The sequence below is a fragment of the Vidua chalybeata genome, chromosome 18 (assembly GCF_026979565.1).
Source record: "Vidua chalybeata isolate OUT-0048 chromosome 18, bVidCha1 merged haplotype, whole genome shotgun sequence".
NCBI lineage: Eukaryota > Metazoa > Chordata > Aves > Passeriformes > Viduidae > Vidua > Vidua chalybeata.
The window spans coordinates 7,421,971-7,449,826 of record NC_071547.1 but is presented as its reverse complement, the minus strand read 5'-3'; the positions used below and the strand labels follow the sequence as shown (position 1 = coordinate 7,449,826).

General features: G+C 38.7%; 1 protein-coding gene across 1 annotated transcript in view; it reads right to left on the bottom strand.

The window, feature by feature from the left end:
• ARVCF (ARVCF delta catenin family member) overlaps positions 1 to 6,414 on the bottom strand; it is a 164,335-nt gene extending 157,921 nt beyond the window's left edge. Inside the window, exon 1 of the mRNA XM_053959464.1 lies at positions 6,355 to 6,414. The gene's annotated coding sequence lies outside the window, so the exon portion shown is untranslated. The remainder of the gene's footprint in view (positions 1 to 6,354) is intronic.
• Between the last annotated feature and the right edge of the window lie 21,442 nt (positions 6,415 to 27,856).

The following is a 27,856-nucleotide window of genomic DNA, read 5'->3' as shown; positions in this document are numbered from 1 at the left end:
AATGCTGCAGCTCCACACTTCCATTACTGCAGAAAAAAAAATGTCAACGTGAAATATTTCAGCTTTTACATTAGTAAGAAATTTCATCTGATCATCCAGCAGGAATAATTCTGTATAAATAAATAAATAAACCCTGCAAATTAATTTGTAGAATATCATACTATAAACTGGGTTAAGCCACATCAACAAAAGCATCCAAACATATGCTTGTAAAGGCAATACAGTTCCAAAACTTAACTCACTAAAGAACTAGTTCTGGTCAATAGCACCACAGCATCTTCAACCTTACCAAAATGGTTCCCAGTCCATTTAAAAAGAAATAATTTAATTAGCCTTTTAGTTCAAAGCACTGAAATAATACTGTAGCACCTCAGAAAAGATATAGTTCTCAACAAAAAAAATCCCCAAAATTTTCTTATATCTAATTCAATCTCTATGTATTAATCACTGCATGTTTAAATGATGACCAGTCCTCTTTCTAGGGCTTCCCTTTGATAAAGATTCCTCACTTCAGCACCTTGCTACTAGAGTTTTCCAGGTTTTCATTCCAAAATTTCATGCAGTGTTTTCAGGGCTTGCTGATACAGTGTGTCTACATAGCTTTAATTATACTGTAGCTCTCTTTCCCCAGTAAGGTAAATTTCAACTGCTATATTCTTCCAAATGGAAAAGAAAATAAATTATGGAAATACAGAACATTTTTCTCACATCTGCATATATATAATAACATAAATAATTCAGTTTAATGTTCTAAAATTCAAACTGAAATATTTTTGCAAGGGCAATTTTAAAAGTAAATGCTTTAGCCTATGGTTACTTTTACCCAATGTTAAAAAAAAAACAAAAACAAAACAATTTCTTCCTAAAATTTGTCATTTATAAACCAGAACAGCAAAGAGCACCTTTCTGAGCTCCTGCTCTCTGGGACCTAAGGACTTGTCTACACTGAGTAAGCTGAACTCCTCCATCACAGCACTCATTATGCCACACTTCCTTCAGAGATCAGTGTTTGTGTTAATTAAGCATAAAACAGCACAGCAAAATGGCAGCATATTACTTCACACCTACTAAGTGTCCACACTAAGGTTTAATGGGGTATGTGATAGTCTATAAATTCACACTGTGCACTGTAAATTCTCTGTGTAAACAAACATTCCCCAAATATTTCCAAACGAGTGTCTAGGGGGAATAGTTTTTGTAATAATCTTGTAAATACTGAAAGACTGAACAAGGCAGAGATGGTTTCTCATGGAAAAAAAGAGTATTTTGATTACTTCAGCAATTCTATTTGTTTAACACTACAGCTTCTAATAATCAGGCCCATGTTTTCATATTGCCAAAACTTTTTCTATTTCCCTTTGTAGCTTTTGTTCTTCTATAGAAATCAAATGCAACTTGAAAGTCAAAGCTAGAATGAACAAGATCATACTTTGCAATCTCTCTTGGAATATGCATAGTAAATTTGCTGAATCTCAAGCCTCTGACACCTTTCCTTCTGCCTTGGAACTTGCCAGACATGATTGCTACCAGCCTGATTAGTTCATAGGCCAATCCCTTTAACACCCCAGAACACATGTCCTTGCATACTAAAGCTGCTGCGTGCCATCGATTTTTCAAAGGTCTCCCCCACTGAAATCAATAAGGAGCTCTGCTTAAAAATGGATTGCACTTTGTGGTCCCTTTCTGAGTTGTGGATATCCAGGCTTCCAAGTATTCTCACAGCTGCCTTTAGCAGCAGCTCCATGTCCCCCACTTCCTCTGACCCCAGTGTGATCCTACCCCACATCAACAGACCCTTCAGCCACTGACCACTCCGAGCAGAACCAGACAACAGATAATCCCACCACAAGTATTTCACTGGAATAATGTCTTCCAAGCAGCAAAGGAAAACCCCTCCAACAGCCTATGTGACTGTTAAATAGCATCAGGCCTTCAATTAACCGTGGAGGCTGTAACATTTTCAACAGAAATTACTTCCTTACTCTAGGGCCTCCCTTGCAAGCAGAGCCACCCAAAATCAATACATCTGCTCTCACAACAGGGCTATTTCAATGAGAAAGAGAAAAGGATAAAGATCAAAAGCAGCACAGTTCATAACTCCAGTCTGTCCTTCTTTCCCATGTATTTTAAAGCTTGGCTCCATTAATATACAATCCAATCTGGCTGCAAATAAGCCAAACACATAAAGACACTGTTATAACCTCATGCAGTTACTTCCAGAGAACGCTAACAAGATTTCACTTAACAATATACAAGAATCCTCATTTTTCTCATCTCTTAGGTGTTTAGAGTTTTGGCAAAAGGGCTTCCATTTTAAGAAAAAGGCTTCTGCCAGGAATGTGACTGAAACTGCCTCTGTGTGGGGAACTACAGCAGAGCACAGGCCCGTATTTAGGAGCATTAAATCTCTACAAAATACAGAACAGGAGTCAGTGGGGCCAGCAGCAGCTCCCAAAGCCAGGCCAGTTTGTCACACAGAGTAACCGAAACATTACAGGGAGGCTGGAAAAATCTGCAGAAGATCATAATAACTCATCCATAAAAGATACTATTGTGCTATCATCAAGTAGATAAATAACAAAATGGCAAACAACAAAGCTGAGGTCAGCTCTGCAGTCAGGCAGCCCAACAGCTCCACCCATTCCAAATGCCCCCGAAGGCACCAGGCAGCCTGTTTAGGCAGCATATTCAAAGTAAGAGCCATTAGGTAGGAAATTGTCCTTTCATTACACATTTTGAGAGGAAAAAGTCCAACTGTGACCCCACAGAACAGTGAGTGTTTAAGCTCAGCAACAGATGTGTCAAATGACTTATCCCAACCATGAGGAGTTAATTGATGCTATAAATAGCACTCTGAAGACAAAAAAAAAAAAAAAAAAATCCACTTAATTCTAGTATCCAAAGAACACGGTCTAGCTCTGCTTATCAGTAAAACTATTTTCCTTTAAAGAAGTGGGCTTGGATGTTTTACATGTAGATTAACACAGAGAGATAATTTGATTTCAGGCTATTGAGAGATTTCCTTCCTTTTATGTTTCAGAAGAACAGGGCTGCATGCAGCTAAATGAGATCCATAGATTACAGTAGAAGAAAGGCCAATAAAACTGCACAGCTACATTCCTGGGTAATAACAAATGCTTTTTAATTCTAGGGCTCCAGTCTCAGGGTTTATGAGGGCATTTCCAATTACTATTTTTAAGATTAATGCAAGTAAGTGCATCAAACAGAAACAGATTCTTTAACTCATCTGAATCAAATATTTAGTATCTCCCAAAGCATTTTATACCAATAAATAAACTGGCACTGCTAGGAAAAAAATTCACAGGTCTGAAGTGTTCAGAGTGAGCCTCTTCCCTGTGGTTTTCACCTGCTTTCAGGAGGAAAACAGAACCAAAACCCTTCAGCTGTTTTCCAGAACATGGGTCTTGTTTACCTCTCACAAGCACATCTAGAGAATTGGGTGGCTGTTCTATTGCTCCACCAGGGAACTGAAAACATCAGTATAAACAGGAAAGAACATAATGGCAATGCTCGTGTATAATTCTTGAAGCTACTAAATCAAAGTAATTTCATTAGCTGCTTACTAACCAATTTTACTGCATTAATCTTCCATATTTCAACCTCCCTCATTAAAAACAATCAGATTTCCACCTTATGTTGCTTAAAACCAGAACAGTATCAATTAAGAGATTAAAGCAATACAAAGACAGAAGAAACAGAATAAGGCCCACTAGCTTTAATTCTCTCCAGTAACATCTGTGTCATTCTAAATCCAGGATTTTTTTTTCACCAAGCTACATTTGGAAGCCTGAGGCACTAAGTAAATCTACTCTGTTTAGACCAAAACTGTTGATCTGCGTTCTGCAATGGCATGTGCAGAGCACACCCTTCACTGTGTCAGCATCTGTACATTTAAAATGTAATCCAAGTTCATTTTACCCTTGTAAGTTTAGGATGCAATACAAGTTTGTGCTGATTAACACCACAGCTTTTTAGTATTACAAGGCAAACATGCATTTGAGAACTAATAAATAATTTCTGAGCAAAATAAAAGTATTTAACTCATCTGCTGTCTTGAATAATCATTCAGTTCATGCATAAACATAAAGACAGGAAAAGCAGATACATTTTAATGAAAGTCTTGGAGAAAGTCATCATTCCATATGATGGATTTTAGCATGTAACCTCTTTCAACAGAACAGTCCTTGTTACACACTATAAAAAGGTGCTGCTCCAGAGGTGGTGCCTGGCTGAGGGGCAGAAGCATTGCCACAACTGCCAGTTCAACTCTCCTGTTTCCAGGTGCAAGGTGTTGCTGAATGTTCAAGGCAGAAATCCTTATCCCTGAGAAGCATTTCCTATTCTATTAGCCAAGCATCTCGGCTTCTGTGGGGTTAAACTGACAGCCAAAGTAGCCCTCAGAGAATAATATTCAGGACATGCCTGGTTCATATCCCTGGGTAAATCAAGATGCCATAGTAACCTCATTGATTAGTCCAGGCTCAAGCATTCTTTACTCGTTTGGATTTTCCCTCACACAGAAACGCCGTGCTGTGCTTACACTGAGCAAAACTGCAAGTATCAGTCTTCAAGACTAAGATTTATATCTTTATTACAAGAGCTTTTTATTCACTGGTTTGTGGCTCTATCAAAATGTAAGCATTTGTGGTGTCTGGCTGCTCTGCACGTGGTGAGAGCCTGGCATGGGTCACCACAGCCTTGGGCTGGCAACACCAACATCACACCAGACCTCCAGTGATCCCCCCTTCTCCAAATCCCTCCTTCCCTGCATGGGAAACCTGTTCTGAATCTGACCTGCTCATATACCTCCATTTCGACTGGTCAACTACCACATCCAAATCACACCTTCTGCTGAGGCTGACCCTGACCTGAAAATCAGCAGGAATTGGGAAAAATATTGGATTTAGGGGGTCAGTAGCAATTGTCTTCTGGAGAGTAATTTTCTTCCTGATAGCTATAGGTAGACTCTGATCTCACCCCTTCCAAGCCTATCCTACATTTTTATCTTTGACTAAATCTTAATGCTTTTTGTAGTTTATATCCTCCATCAAGAATATTTCCTACTTCCAGGAACAAACTTATCACTAGTGCCTAATTACAGTTATTTGGAAGCAGAAATATTTCTTCCAAATCACTGAAGACCTGCTCCAAGAAACAACTTTCTATTCAAACATCCCTTTTTAATAACCATCCTGCTGGTAACTGCTGAGTGGGAAAAGTAACAAATTTGCTTTAATTTTCTAACCACTCCAAATGTTTAAAGGAAATTCCCTCTACTATATTAAAATAAAAATCCTGCACTGTATAAATAGGAATACATTTCAGCTATAATAACACGTCTAACTCATTTCATTAAAACTATGAAAGTAACAGAGATAAGTCCCAAACAATTCAGACAGTAAATACAATGTAAACTCTGCTGAGAATCTTTCCAACAAACAGCTTTGAAACTTTAAATGAGCTATTTATTTTCAGTAAAACTTTTTGGTTTAACATGTATGTTTAATCTAAAAACAATCAAATGAAAATGGAAAAAACTTTATAAAAATCAGTAACATGATATGTGTTATTCAGAGGATTATTTTCGAGGAATGCTTGGCTAAAACTATAATCCACCTACACTGAGAAAAATAAAGCAGTACACAGAAGGGAGCAATATTTCAGGAAAATAAACACGAGTACTTTAATATTTAAACCCATTATTCACTTTCAAGTCCCCAGATTTAAAACAGACACACCAAAGTACTGAGTGAATTCAGAGCAGCTGAAAATGCTTATGATCATCCTCTAAGAGAGCAGAGGATTGGCTTTTGATTCCAGAAAGACTAAGTTATAGCTGGCAGGGAGGGCAAGGAGAGAGGAGAAGACATCCTGAGACTCTCACCCTTCCTGCCTGCAGGAAGAAGTCCCATAGTTTAGAGGCATCCCCTGCTCTGTCAGGGGTAGAATGAAGCTAAATGAGTATTTCCATGGTGATAGGAAAAGAGAGAGATGGATCCGAGAAGGCACAAAAGAGAAAATTGTCATCCCTGTTTTCCTCAGCTGCCCTTGTGTCCTACCCCAGCCGCTGCCTCTGCTCCGGAGACAACGAACAATGGCAGAGGGTCCTGTCCTAGCTCCAGTTTTAAGGGACATCATAGGGGTATTCCCTTCTTTCTGCTCCTCAACCATTCTACCACTATGTTCAACAAATTTTAGTTGGCCTTGAATAGCATGCAAATGATGGAATTTCTGAGGTGTAAAGACAATTTAGTAAAAAGATAGTGATTTAAGAACACACATAATGAAATAGTAACAAGACACTCAAGAGACTCAGCTGCAGAAACACAGTACCTTTTATAATCTTTCTTTCTTGTAGTGACTTTTAAGATGGAAATTCTCCCTTGGTTCGATAATAACTCTGTAAGAAAAACAAAGAAAATAACAAAGATTTTTATTCCATCTGGGGGAACTAGGAAAAGGGGATTATTTTTGAATAACTGATAACATTTACATAATACTGTGGAAGTCTTTTATTTGTATGTCTCCTTGGTTCCCCTTCCTGAGTCATGCTGGTTTACAAAAAAGCATTAGCTCTAGCATCTATTCCACCACCACCTGAAATCCCCAAAAAATCCCACAGAACTGGAGTATTGAAAATAAACTCCCTTAATGAAGATCCTCCTGATTTCTGTCCCAGTGCCACTCATATGTGCATAAATCACACCCTTATAAACTTAAAATTTAATCAAATATATATTTAATTCCCCATTAATTCCTAGATTTAAAAGCAAAAAATGTTTGCCTCATAAGCACACATCAGAGCATTTTCAATCATCCAGGTCTAAATGCCATCTAGTGGCTCTAAAAATGTCAACTGTGGTTCCACAGATATACCTCATCCTGTCTGACATTTTTTCTTCTAACAGCAGGGAATAAGAGAAATTAGGACAGAAAATTCACCAGAAAGAACTCAATGTTTTTAAAATTTCTTTTTTTTTTTTTTTGTTAGAGCTTTATGCAGCATTTCCATTACAGCATTTCTTATCCTAGCAATTTCCTGAAGTTAATCAGCAGGATCCTTTGTCTTGGTTTCCCACTCTCCTACTCTCTTCCTGAGATCAAGAACATTTCAAGCAGTTGATTCTTGCAGATCACCCTTGCTGGGTTTCACTCAGGTAAAGTTTACCCAAAAAACAGACATGCCACTGCCCTTCCACCAACACATGGCTCCATCATGAGACCCTTCCTCACTGCTCCTCCTTTGCCTCAATGGTCAAATAAACACCTGAGTGGTAAGTAAGGAAAAGCACTTCAATCCTGCAGACTCACTGTAACCACAGAGGTGCTAAAAAAAAATTCTACATCTCTGATGCAAGAAGAGAGCTTCTTTGAAGCCTAATTTCTTTTAGCTTTTGTCTCATAAGAATATTACTTATCTCCTCTAAGTAAACTAATTTTATTTATTTTATTAAGTCAGAAAGAAATAATGCTTTACATTTAGTGTCACCTGGAACAGACAAAAACTACTGGAAAAAGTACTTCCCTTGATTTTTCTTTCCTCCTTTTTCACCTGTATTTTTGTTGTTGATTCAGAGCCAAGAAGATAGCTGCCTAAGGCTTGGGATGTCCTGGGTAAGACCCAGTCCCATTATAGCATTCATGTACAGCTGTGGGATTGCTGAATCTTTTTTAATCATATAACCTGGGAATAAAGTGCATTTGCCTACTTCACAAGTACTTCCAAAATGTGTATATAAATTATCAGCAGTCTTATATTCACCCACAGTATTACTGGTGGTCTTCTCGTGATTATCACACCTGTATAGCCTAAAATTTAGTGTTGATCACCAAGAAAAAACTCCCTGTCTTTTTAACACAAATCTACGTGTTTCATTTTACTCTTTGAGCAGGGTATTTGTCAAACAGTGACAGTCCCTGATGTGCTGTGTGGGTTATGGCAAACACCTGGACCAGACAATGCCGGGCACAGTCCAACTGCTGGCAGGAAGCCGAGTGCTGGTTTGTATTGGCTGATGCAGCCCAGAGCTTCAGCCCAAATCCTGGGAAGCAGGATTGCAGCTTGCTGAGGCTCATGGCCATTCTGCAAAGTCCCCTTCTCAGCCCTTGGTTGCTGCCCATTTGATAACACAACCTGTGGTGCAGGGGAGAGGGGGGGAAAACCCACCAGCTTGGACAGCACTACATTTAATAAAACACCTGTTTCATTACAGAAAATGCTGCTTCATTCCAGTGATGTACTTTTATTGCTAATTTTAATCAAGTATCTTACAGCTCTCAAATGGGAAAGGTGGAGAAAAACCTGTAATGGCTTTTCAGATTGCTTGTTATCTCTCACTTGTAACTAATTACCCCAGTTGCACTGTGCAAGACTGAGTGGTTTGATGTTTACTCACCAACAAATGACAAAAAAAAAAATCAGACAATTAGTCTCTAGCTATAGTAACTAATTAAGGTAAGTATTTTCAGAAGGAAGAACTTAACAGAACATCAAGGCACTGACACTGCAAAAATGTCTGGGAAAGTAAAGCATCTATCAGCAAAGCATTTCTTGCCAGTCAGCGAGTTCCACAATTGCATCCCCAACACACTTCATTCTTGTCCCACTCCAGTGAACATAATTAGTTATTAAAGCTTTTCTAACATGGTGACAATGTGAGCAGCTTATTAGACTACAGGAAGACTTAGGGACAAATTTTGATTCTGCACTATTGCAAATGTGTGCACTGCCAACAGATGAGTACTTTTACACAAACAGCATGATGGGAAGTTCAATAGCAATGTGTTTTACCATTCCTTTTTCTTAATGTCTTATTTTGTATCATCAACTATGCCTGGTCTGTGCAGGTAGTCCACTCCTCACACCTTCTTGGTCCCTTACTCAAAAAGCTTCTGAGCATCCACCCAAGCTCTTGACAACATTTGCTTTCAGTCAGTGGAGCAGCCTTCAGCCAGGTACAGCCTGGGCAGCTCCACTGGATTGCCTGGCCCTTGGCTCCCACTGTGCCAGTCTGAGTGCCAGTGACATGGAGCCAGTGTGACACAAACCACGGCTGGAACATGCTCTGGGGCACAGAGCAGATCCCTCTGCACAGAAACTGGTGACATTAACACTGCCTAGTGTGAGGGAAGCAACCAGTGTAGTCCAAAATAAACGATGGACAAGCAGACTGCTTTTCAATTCAGCACTATAAGCACCCATTGCAAAATCTTGCCCAGGGTATGAATGGAAAGCCTTTATCTTTGGTTCTCTCTGTCACTCAAATGACCTTCTCTCTGGCATTTCTGGCATTAAAATAACGAATACGGAATTTGGATCATGTAATTTATTTGGTAGCAGAAAAATTACCTGCAGACTCATGGCTCCAGTCCTCACTGCACACTTACAACCTCAAAGCAGCCTCAAGGAACAAATGTTTCTGTCACTTACAGCAGCAGACTGCAGCCAGCACAACTTCACTTGGCAAAAGCTACCTCAATGGAAAAGAGAGACCAGTGGAAAAGAGCTCACTTACTCCCAGATTAATTTGTCTGTCCATGTTTTGTTTTATTGATTGCAAGAAGCTGATACCCTCCAATTGTATGTTTTCCTTGGCAAGACCTCTTGTGACAGATAAATCACCAGAAGTTTGGGCAGAGCTGAATAGAGCTCTCAGAAGTGTATTTTGTGTCTGCTGTCATTTACTTAACTAAGAGACAAGGAGGTGAAAAGAAAGAATTTTCTTCCTTCATCTTACATTTTCATTTGCTAAACTGCTATTTTATTTCCCAAAGAAATGTAGGGTATTCTGACTGACAGCACAGTTCTGCTTTTATGTAAGGTATCAGATGGCAAACACGAGGTAGCTACATTACACAACTCAGTGTGTGGGTATATGCTTTGTCACAACTTGAATCAAAACACATGAAACAGTCATGGGAAGTGAGGTTTCTCCTCTTAAAGATGTGATACAAACATAATGAACAGCAGCCACCCTGCACACTCATTACAAAGCTTTCCATCAAAAGAGGTGGACTTGAAGCTGTTTGATATTTTAATATTTACACTCAATTATCCCTAGAAATTTATTTAAAACAGCATTATTTTTGTGTTACTTAGGAGCTCTGAGTTCCCTTAGAAACTCCTACTCATTCTTAATTATAGTGTAAATCAGCATGTTAACATCAAGCGAGCAACCACTAACTAAAGCAGCTGATACAAATGCAAAGTTCAGACAGAAGTAGTGGCAAAATGCCCAGAAAGTTCCAAACCCCCTCTGAACAGCTCAGTCAATGTGGAGAGATACACAGACCTTTCAAAAGAGATGCGCTGGGTAATAGCAGTTACTGCCAATAAATTTTATATAAATATTACAGAAGTAGTAAAGAGCCCATGCATCAGTACACAGACATGTCACAGATAAGAACTGTGGCTTTTTAAAATGTCAGGATTGAAAATGTACAACAGCCTATAAAATGTCACTCAAGTCATTACATGCTACCAGTGAAGTAAATAATTTATTACAGAAACAATGGCTGAACTAACTCTGCCAAACCAGGTGCACCTATTTCCTCTACTGTGTTGCTGTGTTGATAAAGACATGACATATTAAAAGAAAATGTATGAAATACAGAACTACAAAAGCCAGTGTACAGGGATTCACTTTGCTGTGCTATGATACAAGCAAAATTAAAGCTAATCCTTTCTTCTGAAGGAAATGTCACAGACTTCTGTGCATTTGGTAAATTAATATTTATAAGAAGCCCAGACAGTTTAGTGTTTTTAATACAGGACTAAGATTTCTTCCTAAACATCAAACAGAGGAGATGCACTCAAACAGCAGTTTCTTGATCACAACAAACCTAAATGACAATATTTCCAAGATTTGTTTTCCATCAAGTCATTCCGATTAGCAACTGTGTACAACTGGGACATCTGCAAAATCCACCAAGTAGCCATAAATTATACATTCCTAACTCTTTAAAGTTAACACATAATAATCTTCTTATCAAGAGCCTGCTGACAGCTGCTAGTACTATGTTCCTAATAATTCTCATTACAAACAGACATCTAGGAATGGAAAAACAAGGTACCAGTCTAGTACGACACTGGTGCAGGTACATATATAGTAAGTGAGACTTTACCAACAGCATTGTTTCAAGAACTTACACAGCAATAAAACTATAACTGAACACCTTTTATTTAAAAATGTAATTTAAAATTTTACAGCTTAATATAAGTAAGAGTTCATCACACCCAATTAAGTTAAAATGCAGCAGTTGATCACTTTTTATGAAAAATTTTAAAGGAATTTTGTTATACTACATGCTAATATGGAGTTTCATTTAATTTAGATAGTGAATTATCTAATTTTGTTTTCTAGTATACTAAGGGTATCTAAATTGGACTTGATAGCATTCATGGGGTAACCAAAGTCACCTTTTATGTTTTACAGAAAGAGGATAAATTTATTCATTTAAATAGGAGGCAAATGTGATCTTCCAAAATTCTATAATGAAATTTAAGCTTGGAAAAGAAGGATAAAAAAATCAATCCTGGTTTTAGTAATAATATATTAGTGCCAACAAAGGTCACAACAACTGTGGGAAACTGGCTGCAGATGTTTGCATTCTCCAGGGTAGAAATTCCTCTCTCAAGCAAGCCAGACCCAGTCCTGTAACTGTAAGGTTAAGACAGCAGATTTTCCAAAGTAAGCTGGAATTTTTAGAAGAATCTCTGTGCACAATTTCAATTCAAAAAGGAAAGCTGCAATTTGCAATCAATATCCTACTGCAGACAGAGCAGAGAGGAGCTGCTGTAGCAGAGCAGAGCCATGTCCCAGTTCAGCGGGGATGACAATGACCGGCAGCACTGTGCAGGCAGCAGCGTCAGACGTCCCTGTGCTGCTCTGACAGAGTTCTGGCATGTTCATGATGCTGCACTCACTGCCCGTGGCCAACAGCTTCTGCCCTGGCAATTTCACTGGCAAGGGTTCAACTCGGAACAAAAGCAGCTATCAGATAGTTTGTCAAGCTAGGAAATTTCTTACCAAAAATATGTACTTGAGCAATGTCCAGTTCTTTCTGTGCCCAAACAGAAGAAGAAAATCAGCCTGAGTGAAAGCTTAACTAACAATATTTTGTGAATAAAATTATAGGGTAGCTTAACTTAAGAACTGTTTTCCTGATAATTTGCATTGCTGCAGATAAATCTGAATACTCTAAATAGTCTAAGCTGACCACTAGAATGACCTCATGCAGTCACTACTAGACCAGCACCTAATCCTGTAACTGGCGTAAGGCCTGTTGCCACAGACAGATTACTATTACATGCTGATAAAGGTAAAAGAAAGGAACAAAAAAGTACAGGTAAGATTGGAGAAATGACAATTCACAGAGGGAATGACAATTTGCTGAAAGTCAAGAGCTGTGAATGATAAATCTCTGGAATCTCAGAAGCAATCCTTAACACCTAAGTGATGCCTTCCTCTTGGTCCTTAAAAAAGACACAATTGAATGAGGCCTCAGTCACATCTCTTACAGCTCTTCTTCACATGAAGCAGGATTTCAATTTTTTTTTTAAACAAGAACTTAGAAAAGTAGCTTGAAACAAGGGGAGTCCTCTAGCAAACCTGCAGAATCCATAGCACTCTCCTGGGTGGCAGGAGCTGCATACATCTTCCAGAAAACTGGCAAAGTGGATGTGTGTGTATGCAGGTAAACTTAATGAGCATTCCCAAACTAACAAAATACATATAAACAGTAAGGAAACCAAATGGTAAATAGATAATTTCATATGTGCTGGCATTCTTTAAACTTTATGTTCCACAGAAGCACTGATTTGACTAATGAGGCTTTCGCAGTTGAAATTGCAAGGATGCAAAGTCTGTCCCTGCATGACAGCGAAAGAGCACAGTATGTCTGTCTGACTTACACAACAATTATGTATTTTCTATTGAATTGCATAACAATGTTTCTATTTGTCTTTGTTTAAAAATAATTTAAAGTTCTGATTATTAATGATGATCTGAAGGCAGAAGTTCACATAAGAGAAAAAGAAGGGCCTCTACTCAGGCATGCACATGGATCAGTGTGACATTAGCACAGATTAGGATCACTAATATAAATTACTTCAATAAAGCAAAGGGAAAATTAAAGGTGAATTACTGTAGTAATCTAAACTGAAAAACAATTGCCAAGGAAAGATATAAATAGCATCAAAAATTGCTGCTCTAAGAATGTAAAACAGATGGGTAGGAAGAATATCTAGGGATAGAAGAAATCAATCATTTGTAGTTGATATAGATGAGAGCTTAGTAACCTTTCCCAGCCAACTGGGAATTCACACAAAAAGCAGGGAGAGCTTAATGAAGAAGGAAATAAGAATAATATTTCTATTCCAAGTCCCAGAACTCTTACAAACTTCATTCTAATGCACTCAGGCTACTGGGCAGTCATAGCACTCTGGCTATTTAACGATACAGCAATATATTCAAACACTAAGCTACAGGTCTCTCAATTCCCAGGATAAACAAGAGCAGCTAAAACAGGAACTGTTAAGTTCCCAGGAGAGTATGTGTTCCCACCCTCCCATGGAAGTTCTGTAAGTATCTATAATCTTACATTAATGGAAGCATGGTAAATATACACATTTATTAACAGGGTTTGTTTCTTAGTGTTTTCAGTGCGTATGTTTAACAATCATCGAATTGTAACAGTTTGTTTGGTTTAATCTGGTCTTTAATTGCTGAAAGAGTTCAGCCTCTTCTTTTAAAGAGGATTAAAACATGAAAGCAGCAGGAATTTGGTTATCCAGGCACTTCTGAAGCAAAATTATTTGCTTTGCCACACTGTTTCCTTTTTTATGGTGTATTACTGTAGTTCTTCTGATATAGAAAATTAATTACAAATCTACTGTAAAGAAGCTGAATAAACTATTTCGACCTATATTAAAAAACCTCCTTGTTTTGTATTTATCTTTAAGGCCAATTAAGGGGAATTACATGAAAATATATTCCTAAAACTCTAACATCTTGCTAATTTCAAGCAACTTCTTGTTATTTTTCTAAGAAATATTGGGAGGATGTGCTACAGAAAACTTAACCAAGAAAGAGTGTTAGGATTCTGATACAGACAAGCCAGTATTTAAAATAGAAAGAAAAAACAAAAAGAGGTGGGGGAGTAAACTCAGATCACTAGAAACTTGGCAATTACAATAAACTGCCTAATCTATTTCAGTGACAGCCTGACCTCAGAGTCCCAAATGCTGCATTTTGCTCCCAGTGGAGACACAACCAAGAGACCAAAGGTTTTTGAAAGGCCAAATGAAGCAGTGTAGTACTGAGGAGAAGAGCACATGCTAGAAAGCCTAGCAGTGAAGCACGCTGACACCAAATACATTTGTGGGCAGGAAGAACACAGAAACACTGGCAAGGAAAGGCACTCAGGAGAGCCACATCTGCACTGTGACCAGAACAGCAGTGCCACGTGTGAACTGGCACTGGCAGTGTGTGCCAACGTGTGACCCTGGAGAACTGTCCCAGCTCTGTCGAGAGAGCCTCAATTGCTGTATTTATCCCTCTCGCTGGATGGGCTTTATGTGGCTGCTGTGGTACCTGCCACGACAAACATTTGAATGTATGAAGTAGCAATGGACTAATTCATATTAACTGATCATTGTGATATGTGATTTAGTGACTGCAGACAACTGTCTCTGTGGCTAGACAGAGATATAAACAAGGAAGGAAAAAAACATATGCCAGCAAACAAACAAGGAAAATAAGCTGAATAGTGAAGAAAGCACACACAGAGTCTGTCCTACAGAGCCACTGCTGGTCAGGAAAGGGAATAGATAATTACTAGAAAAGAAATAAACAGGAAAACAATTCATATACATTTGCTCCATGCTACAGTTCCTGCTCTTCATGTTGATAGAAGGATTAATACACATTCCTGGTAAGAACAGTAAGCGTGGAACTGCATTGCTGTAAAAATTTATTTATTTATCAGTATAGATTTGATATACCTGTTGAATCTGTTTTTCAGTACCATATAACCTTTCCCCTTTTGCTCATAAAAACCACAGAAATGAGAACAATTGAGGTCATAGAAGTACCAGTGGCATAGCATTTGGAGGTGTGGCTGCACAGTGCCACACTGGGATCTGTCTGGGTTCAGATGTAATTGAGATCTCATGCCTTGCAGAACCTTTCAGCTGAGCACTGCTCACTGCAGCTCAGGCTCAGGGAGTGGAGCAGCAGAACAGGGACTAGCACAACATGAGAAACCACAAAGCAGTAAAAAGCTGACAGATCTAATTTTAGTTTTGCCAGCCTGGACAGTGTCCTCGCAACAAGCACCGAGTGCGATAAAACTGATGAACAGGACTGACCGCCAAAAACACAGAAGCAGCAGCTCCATCACACAAGTCTTATTTGCATCTTAAATATTTATAATGTGCAGATTTAAGAGACAGAGTCTGGCTGTTCTTTCAATCTGTTCTTTCAATCTGAAGGGCTGCTGTTGGATGGGAGCAGCCAAGCTACTGCAGATCCTGCAGTCCGAACACTCACGTGGGGTTGTGCCAGCTCCAGCACCTCAGGGCTGGGGCACACCACCGATGTTCTTCTCCCCTCTCATTTTATTATTCCTCTTGAATGATTCAGAGATGTCTCTCATTTCTGTGGCACCAAAAATGCAGCTAAGGATTGATGATGCCAAAAACACCAGCCTCAAAACACCCTCAGCTTGACTAGTTATTAGAGAAGGGAAATATATTTCATACAACTACCTTGGAACCAAGCAAGATATTTTGATTTTAAATCACAACAGTGTCACAGGCATTAGGTGTTTCTCAGATCTCAAAACACGAAGAAGTGAAACAGATCCTATGAATACAGTATCAGATATAATGGCACCATATCAGACTTGCAAAACTGCACAAAAATACACTTGTCTGAGACTTGCTAGAAAAATTGCAATGAACTAACAATTAATGATATACTTTATATTAAAAAAATATAATCACCCTGAGTAGTCTGATGAAAAAAGCTTCTATATATTAAGCTGCTCATATAATGCTAATAAATTTCCATGATAATATAAAATAAACTGCTATTCCCTCTAGGCCTCATCTAACTCCTACTGTTCTTCTCCCTTAGAAAGGGAGTTGGACTTTTCCATGTGCCCAGAGGCCATCCAGACACTAAAAGAGAGCAAGAAGCAAATATACCTTCCACTGAAGCCCTGTTATTAACCTACTTTGATTAACAATACCAGAATTTTAATAACATAAAGTGAATTTTATGGTTTTAAATAAGATTTTTTCATCCACCGAAGTGCCCATAAATTTTTGTACATTTTGGTAAAGCCATCAGCATAAATTTTCCAAGAGTTGGTATATGCATAACCTTATTATTAAAAACTCTAGCAGGCTCTCTCTCTGTTAACCACACTCAGTCCTACATGAAGGCAACAGGAAATTAGATTGTGGAAGAACTACGTAATTTCACTCTAGATGTTAATTAAAAGAAATCACTAAAGCCAGAGAAGTTTAAATCAATAAGAGAATAAAAGTCTACATTTAGGTGAGATTTAAATCCAAGGCTAAGGCCACAATAAATCTTAACATTACTCGGCCGTGTTCACTTGATGCTGAGACCTACAAATTGCAGCTTCTTTGCTGCTGAAAGCCACAATCCACCATTCTTTTAATGAAAAGTTGTTTAGGAATATTACTGAGCTTTCAGTAGGTCTCTGAGATGTACAGTTTTGAAGGGCATGTTTTAATTGTATGTTTGTCAATCATAAGCCCATCCAAATCTCATGGAAACACACAATCATGAGGAGTCAAATGATTAACTTGGCAGCTGAAACAAAAGTTTTATTGCTGCAATTGACTGAAACTCTCTGGTTTGCATATATTAAGCTGAATGGAATTACAGTAATGGCCATGCTGTTGGACACAGCGCTTTGTCAAGACTTTAAACAGATTTAGTACTTAAATTCTTTCTAGAAAACATGCATTATTCTGATTGTATTTAAGCTAGAGCTATCAGGATAACGCTTGGTCCTTAATATCTGTAATGACATAATCATGCAAAAGGAAATTATTTAGACTGACTGACTGTGAGCTCAGCTTCAGGAGCTGGCTGTTGAAACAAGTAGATATAATTAATTATACTAATTTACACGCTTATGTAACCTGGATACAATAGAGACACCACAGACAACTCTAGCATTTCTTTTTACATCTTCATTTCTTAGCTGCACCCAACTCCACACTTGTGAAACACTAAGAAGAGGAATTTGAAGAATGTGCAGTAACATTTAGACATGTCTAAGGGTGGCATTTGCCCCTCTCCCAAAATGTTAAGGAAAGGAAAAAGAAAACTGTATAATAGAGAAAAGTTTGGCAGGGCCAACCAGCACCTCCAGATTCCAGCTTTATCCGACTGAAAGCAGGAGTTATATCAGCCGCTTTTAATCCCCTTCTGAAATCAGCCAGTCACACCAGAAGCAGAACCAAGTGATCGGACATCTCATAACATTCCAAACTGACAATTCAGAAAATTAACTCACTGCATTATTTGTCTCAGTCCTCTCCATAACCTGCACAGGCTACTGTTAGCAAAGTCAACTCTGAAGTTTCAAATCCCTAAGAAAACTCAAAATACTGTCTGATGTCCAAAAAAATATTGAAAGATGCTGAAAATGCAGAAAGTAGAATAAATTTTGTAATTCCATTCATGACTAACAACTTAATGAAATGCCACCATTAACACCATAATGCAAATATTTTATAAAATCTTTATATTTTATAAAATCTCTATTTCACTTTTATAGAGATTTTCAACTTGAAACTTCAATGTATTTTCCAAGGGAAGTAATGTTAGCACCAGTAATTCCTATCGGAGACACACCATGATGTATCCAAGGAAAATGTACAGCAAAACCTGGAATTAAAAGGAATTTTTTACTTTCATAACCCTATTCAGATTCTTTGATCACTATGCTGACTCCGAAGAATGGGAAAGCTCAAAAGGAACCAAAAAAATTCCATTAATCCAAACCTGTAGATAACAGCATGTATTTCCACATGCAGATATGATTTCCTGCACATATGAACTGGTGTGTTCAAGCATCTTTTGAAGTAATTTTCAGAGTGTCTGTGAAAATGTATTAACTTTAGTGCTCATTAGCTGTAGTCTGGGTGCATGTGAGTGCCCAGCTCCTGCACTGGTGCCTGAGCAGCCAAACTGCAGCTGGAGGTTTTAACTTCTAGATTTCCAGCATAACTATGGCAGATCAACACACAGGCTCACACACGTTAATGGGTACACTCCAAATTACAAGGGTGCTGCTGAAATCTTATGTCAGTTTATGAGAGGAACAGATTATTTTCATGTAGTTTCTGTGTAACTTTAAACTCGCTACTTCACTTCACTGTATAAAATATTCTTTTTAATTTATAGAAACTCCTATTATTTTTTCTTATTACAGAAATTAAAAAGATCACATCAGAGCATTTGCTATAAAACTGGACACCTTTGATTACCATAAAAGACTTAGACTGCAGAAAGTCCTCAGGCTTAATCTGGGAAATCAGGAATAAATGAAAAGGATGAAGAATTTATTTATTGGAAAAAATCTAACACAGCCACATGTAACTACATTAAATACTTTATCCAGGACAGAAACAGGAATGGATAGGGTTGTGGGTATTGGTTTGGGATGGGGGGGGTAATGTTCCTTCAGCTTTTCTTGGTTTGAGGTTTGGCTGAGTTTTTTTTAAATAGCATCAGAGCAGTTTCCTTCCTATCTTGGAAACACAGTGAGGCAATAATAGAGCAATGGATGAACAAGAGTCTGGTGTGTTGCTCCCCTCAATCAAGGCAGGCACAGTATTTCCCATCTGTGATGGGCCACCAATCCTTCATGCCACAATTTACAGTAAGTCTCAAGAAAAATGACCCCTTCTGTGTGTGTGTCCACAAAGGTTTGATGGGAACAGCAGCAGGGATGGACAACTATCCACGTCCATCAACAACACAGTTACTAAAGTAATACCAGATACAGTCCAATTTGGGAGAACACTGGAGTAAAATAAAAGCAGGACTGTCAAGCTGTATCTGAAACCGTGGGACTCTTGAAAACCACAGATGAACAGAAAAAAATGAAACCAATAAAACCAAGGGGTATAGAAATACTTTTTTAGGTTTTAGAGAAAAATATCCCCAAGTGAATATTTATTCATGTTCTGTTTCCATTTTATAAAAGACTTAAGAATTACATCAAATTAGCTAATCTGGATGCAGTGTTCATATTGAATAGTATTGAGTACCTAGTTACCTAGTCATAGCCCTGAAATTTTATTCCCTTGCCATAGCTCAAAGTTCTTAATATTTACTGTAAAATTGCATAACATTCACATTATTCCTTCTCAGTGTTGAACTGCTCTTCTGGTTCCAATCAGGAAAAATATCATATCATTTAAAAATCCTCTTTATCCAGAAACACATTAACAAAGCTAAAAATGTCACTCTACATGCTGTGCTTTCAATTCAGATTATTATATCAATTTATTCAGAATCACTCACCATCAGCTGCTCTTGGGCTTAAACTTCTCCACCTCTTACTAACACACAAACTGCCCAGGACAACATGTACTACTGAAGATTCTTGTTACACAGAGAACTATTCCCCCTTATACATCAGATTCATCAATAAATGCATAGGTTGTGTCAAAATCTCCTTTGAAGAACAAAGCTATGACAGCTAACATGTTCTATTAAATAATGAGAAAGGAATGGATGCAGCACTGCACCCTGTACTCATGCCGTTAGCCCCTACTGGAGCTGGGAAACTGGCCACGAGTGCTACTGCCCTGAAGCCACGGTTTGGGGAGTGTGAAATTTCATGCCACAATATCTAAAAATATGTAGAAGCTGGAACAAGTTCAACATCAGCACAAGTCTACTGAAGTGTAAGACTGGCCTTAAATATTTCAGCTATTCCAGCACTGCAGATTCCTACCCCTAACAGTGCCAGAGAAAAGCACAGAGACGAACTTACAGTAGTGCTTTGCAGGATAGAATTACACCCAGAAGGAATGGGGGCTGCCATCCTGGACAAGGAATCCAGATGCTCTACTACAGCAGGAACAGCGACAGCACAGCATGAGTAGCACAGGACTGCACAGGAAGAGTTCTCTGAACTCCTTGCAACACAGTGCAATACAGTGGTTTGCTCTTAGATCTCTGAACCTGGAATCTTTCAGTCAAGAGACCTTTTTCTCTTACATTTTACTATGATGTAATCTAAAACGGCTTTTTATTTTTGATTGTTTTTTACAAACTAAGACACTTTTTCAACACATGTAATGATTTATGTCCATCTTCGGTATTGTTCAACATACAGTGATCCAAAAAGGTAAAAACTGTGTTTGAGAACTACTGTTCCATTTCTGCTTGTCATTTAAAACTTTGCTTCCTGTTTATTCTGACTCTTTAAAATTTCGGTACTTGAGAAATTTCATGCAACAGTCCTTGCAAAATCTGGTTTGATAGACAGTACTTTGAAGATAAAACCCAGACAGATATTTTTCAACCACTAGAATTGTCTAGTAGTGAATTTCTGCAGCTACAGAAAGAAGCAGTAAATGCCTGAAGCAGAATTTCACTTGTTTGGATTGTTTACTAGAGAGATTTAATTGACACACCAGCAGGTTATTTTGCTGATCTCCCTGCCGGTACTCTGGTTCTGCTCACAGATGAATCAATGATGTTGAAATCTTGTTACCTGCCTCTGTGGCTTCAAAACATCTGACTGTGCAAATTACTATTTTTATCTCTTTTCATTTGATAGGCTAGCTGTGTTATGCCCAAAAATGTCATAAAGAGATATTACCTCCTCTTTTAGCAATTCAGTACACCTTTTAATTAAGAAATATTTATTAATATTCCTGTATCTGTCAAGCCATTAACCCCACACAACACAAATGAAATTACATCTCCCTGGAACCCTGGTAAGATAAAGCAGGATGAAGATTAAAAACTCTTGCAGCTGATCTTAAGACTTCTTTTTATGGTGGTCACTCTTCACTGTGGGGGCAAACTGCCACGAGGAATGCTACCTGTAAGAGCAAGTAACCTACCTGAATGACTGCGAAAATGCCAAGGGTTTTTGGTTTTTTGGGGGGGCTAGTAACTGAATTTGCCCCAGCTCTGGAGTTACCCAGAGGAGTCTGGCAGCAGCAGGTCAGGGGTGGAGACCTCGGCTGCCCTGGCTAACATGTGCCCTCTCCTGGCAAACCCAAGCAACATTCTGTCTCCTTCTGAACCTCCTGCGGGATAAAATGCTTTTCAGTGCTCAGAATGGTGCAAGTCTATTTGAATCCAACTATGAATTCTGATAAATACACAGAACCAGTACCTTTGGCTTGAGTCAGGATGTAATGCATTGGCAGAACAACCTGTGCTGGGACTAACCAGGAAGGAGTGTCTTTGAGGTTTCTAAGATTTCTTTGAAGATTAAAGCAGACTTTAGCAGAGATACAAGCAAAGATTTCTAAAGAACTCTAAAACTGAAAGTGCAAAGGAAATGGTAAAATATGAAACACACCTTTCAACTGTAGCAGGAAAAAAATTTATTTCTCTACTGATTTAACTGCTTTGCAATATTTTAAGACTATACTTTCTTCCTTCAGGTGCAGGAACTCTAAAGACACGACTTCTACCTACCACAGTTCCTTAACAGATCTTACACAACCTCAAGCACACTGTAATGCCTCCTATTTCCCTTCTCCTGCATCCCTTCTGCACTGTCCCAAGGACACTGCCCATGTTTGCACACTTCCCCAAATGGAATTACAGCAAGTAAACATAAATGGGAAATGCATGCAGAGGGACATGCTGCTCTGAGATGGGCAGGAAGAACTGGTTCCGGCAGACACTGGACAGTGTTCACTCAGCTCACAGTGAGTGCCACTGGCAACAAAAGGAATGCTTCCCTAGGAGTATCTCAAGTGTTGCTGCTTTTTCCAACCTGCACAATTCCTGTTCTCTGTCTGGTCTTTCCTCCCTTTACTCTCCACAGAGAACCAGAACTAACTCAGTAACATTTCAGTTTAAAATTTCTTGTTCCGAACTGGTTCTGTACCACCCATCCATTTACCCAAATCACTGGGGGGATTACAATCCTTTCCCCAGCTTATTTTCTCCAAGGAAAAATGAAAATGACAAAATGTTTCTTGCCTTATCTGTTCCTCATTGATGCAGAGCTCTATGGCTAAAATGCTCATCAGAGTCAAAAGCCTGGGCATGACTGAACTTTAAAAAAGTTGAACACCAACTGGTTTGGTTTACAGACCCAGGAGACCAAGTCAACCACAGAAAAGTAAAGTAAAATTAATTTTCCATTCAGAGCTGTCTTTAAAATGTGCTGCTTAGCCTGAAAAAGATAAAAATTAGTATTAAGTAGAGTGCATAATTACTTCTGCTGGGCAAAATGGCTTCAAATTCCACCTTCACAGTTGTCATGTATCCAGAACATACCAGAAGATCCATCCACGCAAGGCAAAATCTTCCCCCCCCCCCCCCCCCCCCCATGCTACTCCACTGAGTTCTGTGGACTTGGACAAGCACTGAATATAGAACATCTCAACATACAGTACATCTCTGTACCAGCCTGATGGTAACTGGACTGAGTCTCTCTGGCATCTGTTTGGGAAGCACAACATAAGGCAAGTTCATCAGTTCAAACCTCATAAAGAGATGGTGCAGATGCACTTCAGAGCAGAAACTGCAGACTTTATTTTCCATTTGAGAACTTTGCATCTTTTAGCTAATGCACATACATAAATACAGAACATTAGCATAACAGCTTAAGAGATGCAATCTGGGATATTTTAAGCTTCATAAGAGTTTGCAGTTTTATGACAGCATTAAAATGCTCTTTGATTCAGCTGCAGGTTAACACACGGTGCCCCATTTTCATTTCTGTGATAGCTGGATGTTAAATTCATGTGGCACGTGCAGCAGAAGGGAAGCAGCCAAGGATGAGTAACCCCTGGCAGGGCTGCGTGCCTGGCAAGGCTCCCAGCGGCGGAGCTGCTCGGGAAGGGTTGGCCGTCAGTCCTGCCACAGGTATCCAGCCCTCAGCCCTCACACGAGTCCCCACATCACAAACAACAAATTCACTTCCAGAACCAAACTGTCTCGTAAATTCTTGTCATTCAATATTGTAATTGTATTTCTGTGGCTTAGATTGTGGTAACTGGGAATGAAGCAAGCAGGAAGTGAAGGCAAATTGTGAAAGGCTAAAGTCCCTTTTATACTGAAATCATTTTGTTATGAATAAGGGACCTAGAAAAGAAGGACAACTATTGATGAGCCAGTGACAAAATAAAAACTTCATCAATTTCTGAGGTTATTTAGTGTGTCAGTACTGAAAGATTTGAAAGCTTCTAATTTACTTCTTCACAAAAGCAGCTCCCTGCTGTTAACAACTTCACAATGAATTTTCAGCATTCAACTTCAAATCAGAATCAGTAATGGAGCTTAATACTTCTCTCTTAGGTACTATGTCAAACACAAAGCTCAAATTCTGGGCAGAAAGCATTACCAGCTATTTACATTTTAGGCAATTTCTTTGTATAGATAATAAATTAACCTACATATCTCAATCCAGCAACTGAAGTCTGATTACAGAAATATCTTAAATATTAGTTTACATACTCAGTGGAGTTCTGCTCCAAACAGCACCTACATCAATCCAAATAAAGTATCCAGTGCACAGATACTATTTTAGGTGCCTTTTGCTTCTGTTTTAGTAGGTGTAATGAGAACAGTGGGCACAATGATATTTAAACAGAAAAAAGTACAGCTTGGTTTCTGCAGTGATACTGACTGCAATCAATCTGCTAACACCTGACACCCGGTAAGCTCACAGTATCCATAAAAAGTATTACTATGTCTATGTGTTAGAAACATCCATATTCTTAACTCCTTTCTCTCCTGTAAAGCAGCAGAGTAGAATTGCTCTCCTGAGACTCATAAACAGATTTTGATTTCATCCAGGAAAACTTTCATCTTTCTCTTTGCAACAAAAAAAGTTTTCCCACTTCAACTTCTCTGCAGCTTCAATAAACCAGTATGATCCATGGCTTTGTGGGTAGAGCAGCAACTTCACATCACTAGACACAAAATACCACAACCCCAGAGGAAAAACGATTTTCTGAGAGCTGTTTACAGCTTGTAGGACAAAAGAAATTAAGATACATTTATATTAAACAAGTGTAGCCTTCCCTACTTTCTTATGGGTTCTATAAAACATACTTTATTTCCCTCCATATATCCTACCCTTATGTATAATGGCAGTTTCATAAGCTCTGACTCAAAGAGAATAACTTCTGCTGGCCAAAGAAATCAGCCCTGCCTATGGTCTGGGAGATTTGCCAAGGAAAAACAAGCTCCATGGTAAAGGTCATTAGGAATGAAAGAAATTCTTTACGCTGTGGTGAGTACAGAGACTAATCAACTTCTTTTGGTAGGAAGTGTGCAGGTAGGGGATGAGCAAACAGTAGTTCCAGACTCTTCCACGCCTGCTTTTCTAAGTATAATCAGGAAGCCATCCATTTTGACCTGCTTTCCTTTTGGTTTTGATGTCATGCACTACAAACCCTAGCATTATGCTTACTAAGACAAATCTATTGTCCTGTGCTAGAAATCCTCTCTAATAGTGTGGGGGATGCTGGCAGTAAGGGCAGTAAGTCAGTTGGCTGCTGTTATCATCAATCAAGCATGAAGTCTCTGCTATTCTGCAGCCCAAATTCTTTCTCTAACTGATTAGTCATACAGGCCAACTGTATGACAGTATTGCTTCCCAACTCCCATCACAGAACTCCTCCATTTGGAGTATTAAAAACCCAGCTGATGAGGTCAGCGTTGCATGACACAGAGGAAAGGGAAGAAGCACAGCAGCAGAGGACAGAGGAAGAGATACAATCCCCTTATCCCTACAGATCTTCATGCCAAAAGGAAGTGAGTGAAAGCTTGAAAATCAATTCAAAAGTAAATAAAGCACAAGAGGCTAGCAAGACAAGCACAAGAAAGCTATTTTAAGGTTCAGAGTGAATTAAACATGCAAAGAAATTAAGCATAGCAAGGAAACAATCATACTGCAGAATTAGCATTTCTTCTGTTTTTTAGACAACTAAGAAAGGCATTTCAGAAGAAGAGTATCAGTAACATAATTAAGTTGCATTTGCTTTTTGCTGTGCTCAGGAAAGTTTTCTATTTCAATAGCCCTCATAAGAAAAAGAAACGGACCCCTTAAAAAACATTCCCTTGTTATTTTCTCTTTCACATTATGTACTGTTCCCCATAGAGACCTTATGTCAAAGGTGGCCTCTTTTGACTTTGTAGGAAAGTAACTACTCAGCTATTTCTCCCATCCAAGAAAAAGAAAAACACCTTGCTCAAGAATCCCATTTCTGGATTGTAATCTATTCCACTTTTCTCAAACACCCCTAACACATGCCCACATGCCTGCTTGCCAGGAAAGCATTAATTCAGGGATTTCACAAGGTGCTATCAATATTTTAGCCCCAAATCACTCTTTCTGCTTCTTTGACCTACACAAATCTACTTTATATGCTCATGCAGTTTCACTTGCATTTTTCTTTTTCTGCTGGAAGTCACACTTGGTTACAAAAACCTTTGCACGTAACTAATTCCAATTGTATCACAGCCAACAACTTACTCTAAAAGGATAAGCATTTACCATAATGATCTCCACACTATACAGCAGACAGGCACTAAAATAAGATGTTTTACCCATAAATGTCTACCTTTGGATCAATGTCTTTCATCTTATAGTTTTGCCAAGCAAATTTTCTTCTATTTAGAAAATTGTCTTAAAAGCTAAGTTACCAACCCAGAGATGTCTTTCTGTTTCCCTTTTTTTTCCAGCACCCAGCACCACTCTCCTGTTTTAGAGCTTTTATATACTCTGGAAGTCCATGTCAGTGCTCCATAAACAGCTGTACCCTAAGTGACTCTCACACAGCTTTTGTCTCCAGTGCAGCATAGAGAGAGCCAGATATTATGCACTATACTAAGGGTCTCTTCTGCTGTTTAAAATATTCCGTTCTCACCATACCTGCTGGTTTCAATATTCAGAAGTTAAAGCACTGCTGAGCAGGCACCCAGTGGGATTTCAGAGCAGAATGTAAAGAGGAATTACTTGGGAAAAAATAATCTTGCAATGATGGAGTCCTGCAATTAGAAAGTGCTCCAGTTGCAGAGCCCTCTCCCACCAAATGCTGGGGATATGAAACAAGAAAAAACAGATGTGCCTGCCCTGCCATGCTCATCAGATAAACCTACAAAATACACCTTCACAGAGTTGCCTGCAGTATGTGCCACATAAATAAAAATGAATCCAAGTGCAATCACAATGCAAGACAAATAAAATAAGCACGTTGTGTATGTGGATATTCTCTAGCACATTGCTCTGCTGTCCTCTATCAGACATTGAGACATATAAAAACAATTGTGAAACAGAAAGAGGAATATTTTGTATTTTATATTCTTTATAACAGAAGCTGGCTTTTTAAAATTTAGTATGCATCCACTGAGACTTAACCACAGCTGGATTCTTCTCTAGTGAGTTTCTTGGGAAAGGACTGACTTAATTTTCCTCATTTGTACTGAGCCAAGCACAGTATGGTCTTAGTCCCAGTTGGGGCCTGCAGGCACTGTTACAACAGAGTCACCAAACAAGCAGGGTGATGTGCTCAATGCAAAATTCCTTGGTTTTTAGTGGGCAGCTTGAAAGATGTGAGGATAAAATACCACACCAGTGGCAAACATGCCTTGATTGTACTTTTAAAATAGCTGCTTACTCCTGGTTTTTACTGCTTACTCCTTCATTCTCTCTCTTACTTCTGTTACTACCTCTACCTGGGGAGATAGTTTACATTTATTATTTGTTCCAAGAGATGCTTAGCTTTCCCTAAGAACAGCATTAAAGGAAAACTATGAATAGCGGTGGGACAAAGGGTTAAAGTGACCCATTTTTTTTTTGTCAGCATTCCTGAAAAGATAGGCTGAAACATTTCTTTTTCAGCCACTAATGACAGGATAAGTGTCAGACATAACTCAAAAAAGTTCTACTAGAGCTCTCTGCAGCTTAAATGTTAAATTTATTCATATTTGATTCCACCCTCAGAAAGACAGTTCTCTTCTGTCTTTCATTGTTTATATTAGATATAGTGAATCATGGAAATAAAGTGACATGAAACCACATTTACACTAAAGAAATCATCCCACATCTTTTCAAATTCTCTTTTCTGCTATTTCTGTACCATGCCTCCTATTGAGTCTGTGAGATTGATTACCCAAGCAAGGGCTAAGCATTTATTCTTGACTCCAGTTATTTAGCTGCTCACATTCTCATCTTAGCAGGCCAATTTAGAGGAAACAGATGCATTATCCATCAGTTCCAGAATCTGAATGAGCATATACAGGACTGTCTATCTGACCTGTGCCTTACAAACAACAAAGTGACAGTAATGCTAAGCAAAGATAATGATGTGAAAGTACCATTAGGTGCCTTTGCTGTGTGTGTGTGAGCTGTGGTACCCCACAAGAGATGGCTCTCCCTGCACAGAATAGATCAAGGACAATCAAATGGCTGACTTCAGCACCTCTGACACTATGAATGCAGGGCAGCACATCCTCCTAAAACTGAATGGGCATATTTTTAAGGTATTAGGTTGGCTACAGACTATCAGAAAGAACATTTCCTATAGGAGTGGACACATTCTATAGCCCTCAGCCTGGTCAATATGCAG